The sequence below is a fragment of the Mobula birostris genome, chromosome 24 (assembly GCF_030028105.1).
Source record: "Mobula birostris isolate sMobBir1 chromosome 24, sMobBir1.hap1, whole genome shotgun sequence".
In the NCBI taxonomy this organism is placed as follows: Eukaryota; Metazoa; Chordata; class Chondrichthyes; order Myliobatiformes; family Myliobatidae; genus Mobula; species Mobula birostris.
This window is the reverse complement of record NC_092393.1, coordinates 8,257,182-8,269,839: the sequence shown is the minus strand read 5'-3', so window position 1 is coordinate 8,269,839 and position 12,658 is coordinate 8,257,182.

The following is a 12,658-nucleotide window of genomic DNA, read 5'->3' as shown; positions in this document are numbered from 1 at the left end:
TAAACAACTGGGGTCCCAGCACTGAGCCTTGCAGTACCCCACTAGTCACCGCCTGCCATTCTGAAAAGGTCCCATTTATTCCCACTCTTTGCTCCCTGTCTGCTAACCAATTCTCCACCCACACCAATACCTTACCCCCAATACCGTGTGCTTTAAGTTTGCACACTAATCTCCTGTGTGGGACCTTGTCAAAAGCCTTTTGAAAATCCAAATATACCTAATCCACTGGTTCTCCCCTATACACTCTACTAGTTACATCTTCAAAAAATTCCATGAGGTTCGTCAGACATGATTTTCCTTTCACAAATCCATGCTGACTTTGTCCGATCATTTCACCGCTTTCCAAATGTGCTGTTATCACATCCTTGATAACTGACTCCAGCAGTTTCCCCACCACCGACGTTAGGCTAACCGGTCTATAATTCCCCGGTTTCTCTCTCCCTCCTTTTTTAAAAAGTGGAGTTACATTAGCCACCCTCCAATCCTCAGGAACTAGTCCAGAATCTAACGGGTTTTGAAAAATTATCACTAATGCATCCACTATTTCTTGGGCTACTTCCTTAAGCACTCTAGGATGCAGACCATCTGGCCCTGGGGATTTATCTGCCTTCAATCCCTTCAATTTACCTAACACCACTTCCCTACTAACATGTATTTCGCTCAGTTCCTCCATCTCACTGGACCCTCTGTCCCCTACTATTTCTGGAAGATTATTTATGTCCTCCTTAGTGAAGGCAGAACCAAAGTAATTATTCAATTGGTCTGCCATGTCCTTGCTCCCCATAATCAATTCACCTGTTTCTGTCTGCAGGGGACCTACATTTGTCTTTACCAGTCTTTTCCTTTTTACATATCTATAGAAGCTTTTACAGTCCGTTTTTATGTTCCCTGCCAGTTTTCTCTCATAATCTTTTTTCCCCTTCCTAATTAAGCCCTTTGTCCTCCTCTGCTGAACTCTGAATTTCTCCCAGTCCTCAGGTGAGCCACTTTCTCTGGCTAATTTGTATGCTTCTTCTTTGGAATTGATACTATCCCTAATTTCTCTTGTCAGCCATGGGTGCACTACCTTCTTTGATTTATTCTTTTGCCAAACTGGGATGAACAATTGTTGTAGTTCATCCATGCAACCTTTAAATGCTTGCCATTGCATATCCACCGTCAATCCTTTAAGTGTCATTTGCCAGTCTATCTTAGCTAATTCACGTCTCATACCTTCAAAGTTACCCCTCTTTAAGTTCAGAACCTTTGTTTCTGAATTAACTATGTCACTCTCCATCTTAATGAAGAATTCCACCATATTATGGTCACTCTTACCCAAGGGGCCTCTCACGACAAAATCGCTAATTAACCCTTCCTCATTGCTCAAAACCCAGTCCAAAATAGCCTGCTCTCTAGTTGGTTCCTCGATATGTTGGTTCAAAAAACCATCCCGCATACATTCCAAGAAATCCCCTTCCTCAGCACCTTTACCAATTTGGTTCACCCAATCTACATGTAGATTGAAGTCACCCATTATAACTGCTGTTCCTTTATTGCACACATTTCTAATTTCCTGTTTAATACCATCTCTGACCTCACTACTACTGTTAGGTGGCCTGTACACAACTCCCACCAGCGTCTTCTGCCCCTTAGTGTTACGCAGCTCTACCCATATCGATTCCACATCTTCCCGGCTTATATCCTTCCTTTCTATTGCGTTAATCTCTTCTTTAACCAGCAATGCCACCCCACCTCCCCTTCCTTCATGTCTATCCCTCCTGAATATTGAATATCCCTGAACGTTGAGCTCCCATCCCTGGTCACCCTGGAGCCATGTCTCTGTGATCCCAACTATATCATAATCATTAATAACAATCTGCACTTTCAATTCATCCACCTTATTACGAATGCTCCTTGCATGGACACACAAAGCCTTCAGGCGCTCTTTTACAACTCTCTTAGCCCTTATACAATTATGTTGAAAAGTGGTCCTTTTTAATGCTTGCCCTGGATTTGTCGGCCTGCCACTTTTACTCTTCTCCTTAGTACTTTTTGCTTCTACCCTCACTTTACACCCCTCTGTCTCTCTGCACTGGTTCCCATCCCCCTGTTGTGAACTAACCTCCTCACGCCTAGCCTCTTTAATTTGATTCCCACCCCCCAACCATTCTAGTTTAAAGTCACCTCAGTAGCCCCTGCTAATCTCCCTGCCAGGATATTGGTCCCCCTAGGATTTATGGCAGGAAGTTTCTCCCTTTTGCTGCCTGCTATCGGGGTCTCAGGAGTCGATCGACTCAGGGACTTCTGAGACTTTTTTTTACCATGCCCATGGTTTGTTCTTCATCAAATTATGGTATTGTTTTGCACTGCTGTAACTATGTGTTATAATTATGTGGTTCTGTCAGTGTTAGTCTTTGGTTTGTCCTGTTTTCTGTGATATCACTCTGGAGAAACATTGTGTCATTTCTTAATGCATGTATGCATTTCCAAATGACAATAAAAGAGGACAAGGTGTTGTCATAATCTAATAATATGATGGTGGCCAGGTAAATGGCGAGACAAATATGATGGTGGTCAGATAATTTTTTTGTAGGTTAGTTGCAGGATAAATATTGGTCAGGGTTCTATCTGACCCTCTGGCAGCCTTGCAGTTTCAAAACAATGTTGGTTTACCTAGCCAAGTGCCATTGCTGAAAGCATATTGAAGAGTTTATTGGAGACAGAACACCTTGCCATCGACCGAGATCTTGGTCTGTCTGGACTATATGGGAGCTAGTTTGCAATAAAATTCACTCACATGGTTTATGCTGCGTGAGGAAGTCAGCCAGGTGTAAATGGGAGGGTTCTGGGAAGTTTGGACTAGAAGACTGTAAGATTTAAGCATCACAGTTGGTGTGGGACTGGAATGCTGTTGTAGCCCATTTGGCTTTGAGGACAAGCAGTGGTGGGGGGAGGGGATGGGTGCAGTTGAAGCTTGGGGCAGTGTGGGCAGCCTTATCAGCAGATGGAAAGTGAAGTGGGGATAAGATTGCACAGAGGGGTGAGTGGTGAGTCTAGAGGTAAAGAAAGGAGGAAGATGCTAAGGAAAGGGAGGGGATAAGGGGAAGAGAGCAGTTAAGGAAGGAGGTGGGACTGCAATGGGGAAAGGATCCAATGGTAAGGTGGTCAAGGAATGAATAGGGTATAAGTGTTATGTTTGTGTGACTAAAGTATATCCGTGTGTGTGTGTGTGTGTGTGTCCACAGATGTATTCTCTTTAAGTCTGAGCAGCAGTATTGTCAATTGTCTTAGACCTCCTTGCTGTTGAACTAAGTCTATGCTTTGTGAAGACCACATGGTAACTGGTGTGCACAGCTGCCTCATGTTAAAGTAAGTCGCACATAGACACCTTCCATGCAATGAAAATAAGACATCCTTGACTTCCTTGAACTGGTGAGGTAACAGGGTTGAACATCTTTTGGACTTCAGGTTCCAGAATGATTAATTTAATTCTTTTGTTGCAGCAGAATTTCAAAAATTGCATTGCTTCTTACTGTGGCTTAAAGATCACTTTTGGACTTTATTGATTTTCCCCTCAGTGTGGTTGCTGGGCAGAACAGCCTGTTGGGCTCATTTGACACAGGGCACCAAAGTAGTTGTCATTGATAATTATCACTCCTTTGGCCCTTGTCTAATTAAAATGTACTTTGCATTTTTTGTGGAACTAATCAGAACTCATTGATACCATTGGGAAGCCTGATGGCACTCACTCAGCAATTCAGCAACAGCTTCTTCCCCTTTGCCATCCAATTTCTAAACGGACATTGAAGCCATGAACACTACCTCAATACTTAGAAAAAATTTCTGTTTTTGCACTGCTTATCTTAATTTAAATATTTAATACATATTTACAGTAATTCAAATTTTTAAAATATATTTATCATGTATCACATTGTACTGCTGCTGCAAAGATGTTAAACCTGACTCTGATCCAGTTTACAAGTGTTATGAGTTCTATAGGCCCCTGCAGCATGCCATAAAGCATTGGCTTCTAGGTTACTTGAGCACCTGTATTTACTCATTGTTGTCTTAACTAAAGTTGTTAAGCCCTTGTGCTTTCTGCTAAATCTTGTCAGGTTAATTGTACCCTAGTCATTCCTTGACCTTCTTACCATTGGATCTTTTACCTGTTGCAGTCCTGCGTCCCCATCCTTATCCCCCTTCCGTAACTGCTCTGCTCCCTTTCTACCCCTTATCTCCACCCTTTCCTTAGTTTTCCACTTTTTACGACTATTTAAGACTAAATCCTGTTTAGCACTGTTGGCAGATTCCTTGTGTGGAAAATGATCCGTCTTGTGATGTCGCTCAGTTTTGCAACTGATGTTGGTGTTCCAATGTATAATCTCTTGTTTCCGTCTCTACATTGTCGTCTGCCGTGCCTCTGCATCGGGGTTCAGTCATTGCCAGCACTCACTGTGACATAAAATTTAGGTAATAAAGATGACAAATGAATTTAGTAAGGTTCACTCAAATTGTGTGAGAAAGGCAAATGAATTTTGATTAAAAAAGAAAGGTTCGGGTGAAACAACAGACAGACTTTCCTCCATCATCATTTTAAAATTATTCCTGAAAGAGAGGAGAAAGATATTCAGAGAAATGCCCTTAAAGCTGAAAGCTATCTATCTTTTCCTTCTTAACTAACTTTCTCTTCATGACCCATGTAGTTAATATTTAACTGGAACCTTTCCAACATGAACAGTTATTAAAATGTGCTACTTAAGCAGTTTAAAGGTTGAAAAATATAGTTCAAATTAACAGGGACTTTTAATGATGTTAAAATAATATTTTGGATAAACAATGAAATCATGCAAAATAACAGACTGAGGCAGAGAAGAGGATATTGTTTTTTTACACAGATGTTACATGTGAAACTCTTCTGCTGCTTGGAAGGTTATGTCATTTACTAAACTGTAAACTGAATTCAATAACATAACTCAGCAGGATCCAGCTTTTCAAGCAGCCTTCCTAATGTATTGCAAAGTACCGTTAAGACTGACGCCTGAGGCTGTGAATCAGGACTTTAAAGCTACAATGAGTACAAGATGACATTTGGTCACACCTGACCACAGTAAGGGCAGAGGAAGGTCTGTGGGTTTAGTGAAAACAGTTATCACTCAAGTTGAAAATCAGGACTAGGAGATCACACCCAACATTTTCTGTAACCAATCCACTATACGACTAACCTGATAAACAATTATTCTATCTTCTCTAATTAATCACTCTTTTTCAACATCTCTGTGATCCATGTCTGTTCTTAATCTATCTCTGCTGATCTCTCTCTCTCTTTCTTGATCTACATTGATTTCCCTCTCAGACTCTTTTTCCCTAATTGCCCTTTCTATATTTATTGATCTACTCTGAATCTTGCCATGATTGCTCACTTACCCCCATCTCTAGTCATCTACATTCATTCTATCTCTCCCCGATTATTTTCTCACTCTATCTCTGATCCACTCCCACTATCTCTTACTGATTACTTCCTCTTCCTCCAGTAATCCCTTCTGTTCTGCAGTTTTCCCTTGCCCTCACTCAATTTTTTGTGCAGTCTGGCAGACCTAACCCTCACTAAAAATCAATTCAGTTTCTTCATTGAAAATGTTGAACCTTTTCTTCCCACCACCTTCTACTGCTGAGCCATACCACCATGATATTTGCCTCAACACCCAAACAAAGTTTTCACCACTTCTTCACCAATGTAATAACACACAATACTCGTGTATCATTTTCAATTGAGAGCATACTCACCAACTGCATCTCAGTGTGGTGTGGCAATTGTCCCGTATCGGACCGCAAAGCACTCCAGCCTGTGGTGAAAACTGCCCAGTGGATTATCGGCACCCAATTGCCCACCATTGAGAACATATACCATAAACACTGCCTGGGCAAGTGCATTATCAAGGATGCATCTCACCCTAACCATGGACTTTTTACTCTCCTCCCATCTGGTAGGCGCTACGGGAGCCTCCGCTCCTGCATCAGCAGGCACAGGAAGAGCTTCTTCCCTGAGGCTGTGACCCTGCTGAACCTCAGATCACAGTGCTAAGCAGTATTGCATCTGTATTGTACTGTCTCAGTACTTTTATATTTGTGTGCTGTAGCACTTACTTTTTATTTGCAGTTACTTTGTAAATAACACTATTCTTTGCATTTCTGGTCAGATGCTAACTGCATTTCATTGGCTTTGTATCTGTACTCAGCACAATGACAATAAAGTTGAATCTAATCTAATTAATCAATTCTGAAAGAATTTCTACTAAACGGTTACTGTTTGGCACATGCCTAAGTAATAACATTTTATTAAAAACATTGTGGAATATATTTATCATCTGTCTGTTCTGCTTGTCTCATATAACTGTTTCCTGAACATTTCTATGCCATTAAATCTATTAATAGCACTGATATGTTGTTCACTGTACTCTATTATTGTCATAAAACATCCACAATAAAATAATCTGTCTTAATTATATTAAATGTGAAGTTGAAAATGCTAATAAAAGTCATACTGTATGTTGTATCTACTGTATATTCCACAATTCCACATTTATGATTTAAATTTTTTGACATTCTCTTTGTAAAATAATATTTAAGGCCTTGATACTTTTAGTTTGACTATAATTTCTGTATAAAATTCGGTTTAATTTCAGCTTCTTTATTTAGATGTGGGTTAAAGGAAATCAAGAAGATGTTGACAAAGTCCAGATCCAGGACTTCTTCTAGAGTGAAGTCAGGCAAACAATCTGCTGGAGAACCTCAACAGCTTGACCAACCTCTGTGGGAAGAAAGGAGATGTTGAAAGTTTATGTTGAGATTCCAAATCAAGACTTAATAAATACAGGAAAGAACATACAAAGTTTTATAAGCAGCCTAAGGATAGTCTCTGCTTGGTAGCCAAAAACGTGTATTGCAGTGGGCAATGGTTGGTGATGGATTTCTGAATTTATTCCATCCTGTACCAGGATGAAAGAACCAGCAATGTTCCATGGCCAGCAAAGTTCAGGCACCACTGATTCCAAGGAAAGCAATTAATTTAACCAGCACAAATCCAAGATCGAAGTTAGAACATAGAAAACCTACAGCACAATACAGGCCCTTCAGCCCACAAAGCTGTGCCGAACATGTCCTTACCTTAAAACTACCTAGGTTTACCCATAGCCCTCTATTTTTCTAAGCTCCATGTATCTATCCAGGAGTCTCTTAAAAGACCCTATCGTATCCACCTCCGCCACCACCGCCGGCAGCCCATTCCGCGCACTCACCACTCTCTGTGTAAAAAACTTACCTCTGACATCTCCTCTGTACCTACTTCCATGCACCTTAAAACTATGCTCCCTCGTGCTAGCCATTTCAGCCCTGGGAAAAAGCCTCTGACTATCCACATGATCAATGCCTCTCATTATCTTATACACCTCTATCAGGTCACCTCTCATCCTCCATCGCTCCAAGGAGAAAAGGCCGAGTTCACTCAACCTATTCTCATAAGGCATGCTCCTCAATCCAGGCAACAACCTTGTAAATCTCCTCTGATCCCTTTCTATGATTTCCACGTCCTTCCCGTAGTGAGGTGACCAGAATTGAGTACAGTACTCCAAGTGGGGTCTGACCAGGGTCCTATAGAGCTGCAACAACTTTTCAACAACTTCTGGGGCGGGTGGTTAAACAGGCGCTAGATCATGGTGTTTACCAACAATGAATCTATTTAAAATATCTTCCAATTTCTCACTAAGGTTTTTGTTTCTGTGATTGTTAGTGCTTTCTTTGCATCTGCTACACTTTGCCCCAGTTTGAAATAAACAGAAGTAGAGAGAGAAATGGAAGGAGTAAAGTGATGAATTTTTGTGAATATATTATTGTTATTTTTGGAGAGCAATTCATTTATAAAAGCCCATTGTCTTCAATCTTCCTCTAAGCATGATTTTACACTCCCACATAATGCATACTTGCCTGTTATATAATCTCCATTTATTCCCCTGTATTTCTTTCACCTACAGTATAATTGCCATGGCACTTAAATTTCTTATTTAACTTCATAGTTTAATTAGATACTATTGTGACAGGACGGTGAGTTTGTGCAGCAGCCTCACAGCTCAAAGACCCAGGTTTAACCTTCACCTTGGTGTTGTCAATATGGAGTTTGTACTTTCTCCTGACTATCAGTTTCTGCTGAGTGCTCCTAAATCCCCAATATGTGCTGCTAGGTTCACTGATCACCTTAAGTTAACCTATAGTGTGTAGGTCAGTTGCAAAAGAGGAGCTGATTGGCATGTGAGGGAGAACAAGTTGCAGGGGACAAGGACAGAAAAAGAAGGGATATGAGACTGATTGGATTGCTTTGCTGGGAGCCAGCATGGACCAGCTGGGCAAAATGGCCTCCTCTTAAGCTGTATTTTGTGGAGAATGCAATAAACCTTTCTTTGAACCTCACATTCCTGGCCTGATAGCAAACTGCTAGGGGAAGCTCAGAAGGTCGAGCAGCAGTGGTGGTGAGAAAGGAATTGTCAATGTTTGCGTTGAGAGCTTGCATCAGGTCTGAAAACAGAGAGGCGAGATAGCCAGTATAAATCGGAGAAGAGAAGAAGTGAGATGGGACTTTGATTGATGGACTGTTAGTGGCATGGATAAAAGATTAACTGACTGGCAGGAAGCAAAAAGTAGGAATAAAGGGGCTTTTTCTGGTTGGATGCCGGTGTCTGGTGGTGTTCCATAGGGGTCTTTGTTGGGACCACTTCTTTTCACATTATATGTCAATGTTTTGAATGAATAGATGGCTTTGTGGCCAAGTTTGCAGACGATATGATGATGGGTGGAAGGGCAGGTAGTGTTGAGGAAGCAGGAAGTCTGCAGAAGTACTTAGACAGATTGGGAGAATGGACAAATAAGTATGGAATATGGAACTTGAATTGTAGAGAAGTGTATAGTCATGCGCCTTGGTAGAAGGAATAAAGGCATAGACTATTTTCTAAATGGGGAAAACATTCAAAAATCAGAGGTGAAAACGGACTTGGGAGTCTCTGTGCAGGATTCCCAGACCAAGGAGATCATTGTGGACTTCAGGCATGCTAGGAGCCACACTCACATCCTCACCTACATCAACGGATCTGTAGTGGAGTATGTATCAAGCTTCAAATTCCTTGGTGTCCACATTTCTGAGGATCTCACCTGGTCCCTGGACTCCTCCATCCTGATCAAAAAAGGCACAACAGCGCCTTTGTTTCCTGCGGAGCATGAAGAAAGCTCACCTCTGTCCCAGGATACTGACGGACTTTTACCGCTGTACCATTGAGCACATGCTCACCAACTGCATCTCAGTGTGGTATGACAATTGTCCCATATCGGACCGCAAAGCACTCCAGCCTGTGGTGAAAACTGCCCAGCAGACTATCGGCACCCAATTGCCCACCATTGAGAACATCTACCATAAATGTTGCCTGGGCAGGGCAAAAAGCATTATCAAGGATGCATCTCACCCTAACCATGGACATTTACTCTCCTCCCATCCAGTAGGTGCTACAGGAGCCTCTGCTCCCGCACCAGCAGGCACAGGAAGAGCTTCTTCCCTGAGGCTGTGACACTGCTGAACCTCACATCACAGCGCTAAGCAGTATTGCATCCGTATTGTACTGTCTCAGTACTTTTATATTTGTGTGCTGTAGCACTTTTTTTTATTCGCAGTTATTTTGTAAATAACACTATTCTTTGTATTTCTGGTCAGATGCCAACTGCATTTCATTGGCTTTGTACCTGTACTCGGCACAATGACAATAAAGTTGAATCTAATCTAATCTAATCTAATCTAATCTAATCTAAAGGTCAATTTGCAGGTTGAGCCAGTGGCAAGGAAGGCAAATGCAATGTTAGCATCCATTTCAGTGGAACTAGAATTCAAAAGCAAGGATGTGATGCTGAGGGTTTATAAGGCATTAGTCAGAATGCATGGAGTGTTGTGAGCAGTTTTAGGCCTCTTATGTAATGAAATATATGCTGGTATTGGAGAGGGTCCAGAGGAGGCGTGCGAGAATTATCCCAGCAATGAAAGGGTTAACATATGAGGAGCATTAATTGGCTCTTGGCCTATACTTGCTGGAGTTCAAAAGAATGAGAGGCTTCAATGAGAACTCCATCGAATATTGAAAGGTCTCAATAGAATAAATGTGGAGAGGATGTTTCCTACAGTGGGGGAGTCAGGGACCAGAGAGCACAGCCTCAGAATAGAAGGACATGCATTTAGAACAGAGACTGAGAAAAAAATTTTCTTTAGCCGGAGGGTAATGAATATGTGGAATACATTGCCATAGATGTCTGTGCAGGCCAAGTCATTGGGTATATTTAAGGCAGAAGTTGATGGGCTCTTAATTAGTCAGGGCCTCAAAGGTTATGGGGAGAAGGGAGGAGAATGGAGTGAGAGAGAGTAAGTCATCGATAATGGAATGGCTGAGCAGACTCGATGAGCTGAATAGCCTAATTCTACACCTCTGTCTTACGGTCTTATGAACTGAAGAGAGGTATAAGATGACAAGCAAGTTGAGCCAGATAGAGAGGGGTGGAGTTGGGGGACAGAGCAAGGTGGATGATAGATGGAGGCAGAGGGAGTGAAGTGGGTGGGGGGGGGACAGGAGCATTAAGGTGACCATGGACCAAGTGCTGGAAAATGGGATTAATACAAAAGTGTATTTGAGCAGTCTCTCCATGTTCCCTTGCCAAGTGGCTGATCTCTCACCAGTGTGTTCAGATCACCGAATGGGGAGAAGACTTCAACTGAGGACAGTGAAGAGGACCTGTGTGGAAATGGGAGGAAGGGGTGGGGAGAGGGGAGAACAGCATTAAATATTTCACGTTATTCTTCCTGACGTTAATGTTTACAGCAGAATTCAGCAATCAACCTGTGGTCTGTTCAGACCAGTGGCAGTTGAGACAGTAAGTGTGAATGAAATAAGACCCACCTGCCTCTATGTGGGGTAGGCCCTTTATATCAACCATGAACAATATCAGGAGGGGACGCAGGTGACGTGTTAACATAGACAAGGCTTCCTTTCTACAGAGAACCCATTTCAACCACAGATACCACAGCTGAATTCAATTTCAAGTTTATTGTTGTCATAAGGAATAAGGTGGATGATCTTGTTGTACAGCTACAGATTGGCAGGTGTGATATTGTGGCCATCACAGAGACCTGGCTAAAAGATGCACGTCTCTGGGAGCTGAACTTCCAAGGATACACGGTGTATCGGAAGGATAGGAAAGTAGGCAGAGAGGAAGACCTGGCTTTATTGGTAAGAAATGATATTAAATCATTAGAAAGAGGTGATATAGGATCGGAAGGTGCAGAATCTTTATGGGTTGAGCTAAGAAATCGCAGGGGTAAAAGGACCCTGATGGCAGTTATTTATAGGCCTCCAAACAGCTGCAGTGATGTGGACTACAAGTTACAACAGGAAATAGAAAAGGCTTGGCAGAAGGGCCGTGTTATGATAATTGTGGGGGATTTTAACATGTGAGTGGATTGGGAAAATCAGGTCAGCACTGGATCTCAAGAGAGAGAATTTGTAGAATATCTGCGAGATGTCTTTTTAGAACATCTTGTTGTTGAGCCCACTAGGGGATCGGCTGTACTGGATTGGGTATTGTGTAATGAACCGGAGGTGATTAGAGAGATTGAGGTGAAGGAACCCTTAGGAGGCAGTGATCATAACATGATTGAGTTCACTGTGAAATTTGAAAGAGAAACCGAAATCTGATGTGTCGGTATTTCAGTGGAGTGAAGGAAATTACAGTGGCATGAGAGAGGAACTGGCCAAAGTTGACTGGAAAGGGACACTGGCGGGAAAGACGGCAGAGCAGCAGTGGCTGGAGTTTATGTGAGAAGTGAGGAAGGTGCAAGACAGGTATATTCCAAAAAAGAAGAAATATTCGAATGGAAAAAGGATGCAACCGTGGTTGACTAGAGAAGTCAAAGCCAAAGTTAAAGCAATTGATTATGGGGAACAAGGACATGGCAGAACAATTGAATAACTACTTTGGTTCTGTCTTTGCTAAGGAGGACATAAATAATCTTCCAGAAATAGGGGACAGAGGGTCTAGTGAGATGGAGGAACTGAGGGAAATACATGTTAGTAGGGAAGTGGTGTTAGGTAAATTGAAGGGATTAAAGGCAGATAAATCCCCAGGGCCAGATGGTCTGCATCCCAGAGTGCTTAAGGGAGTAGCCCAAGAAATAGTGGATGCATTAGTGATAATTTTTCAAAACTCTTTAGATTCTGGACTAGTTCCTGAGGATTGGAGGGTGGCTAATGTAACCCCGCTTTTTAAAAAAGGAGGGAGAGAGAAACCAGGGAATTATAGACCGGTTAGCCTGACATCGGTGATGGGGAAAATGCTAGAGTCAGTTATCAAAGATGTGATAACAGCACATTTGGAAAGCGGTGAAATCATCGGACAAAGTCAGCATGGATTTGTGAAAGGAAAATTCTCTTAGAATCTTTTGAAGATGTAACTAGTAGAGAGGATAGGGGAGAACCAGTGGATGTGGTATATTTGGATTTTCAAAAGGCTTTTGACAATGTCCCACACAGGAGATTAGTGTGCAAACTTAAAGCACACAGTATTGGGGGTAAGGTATTGATGTGGATAGAGAATTGGTTGGCAG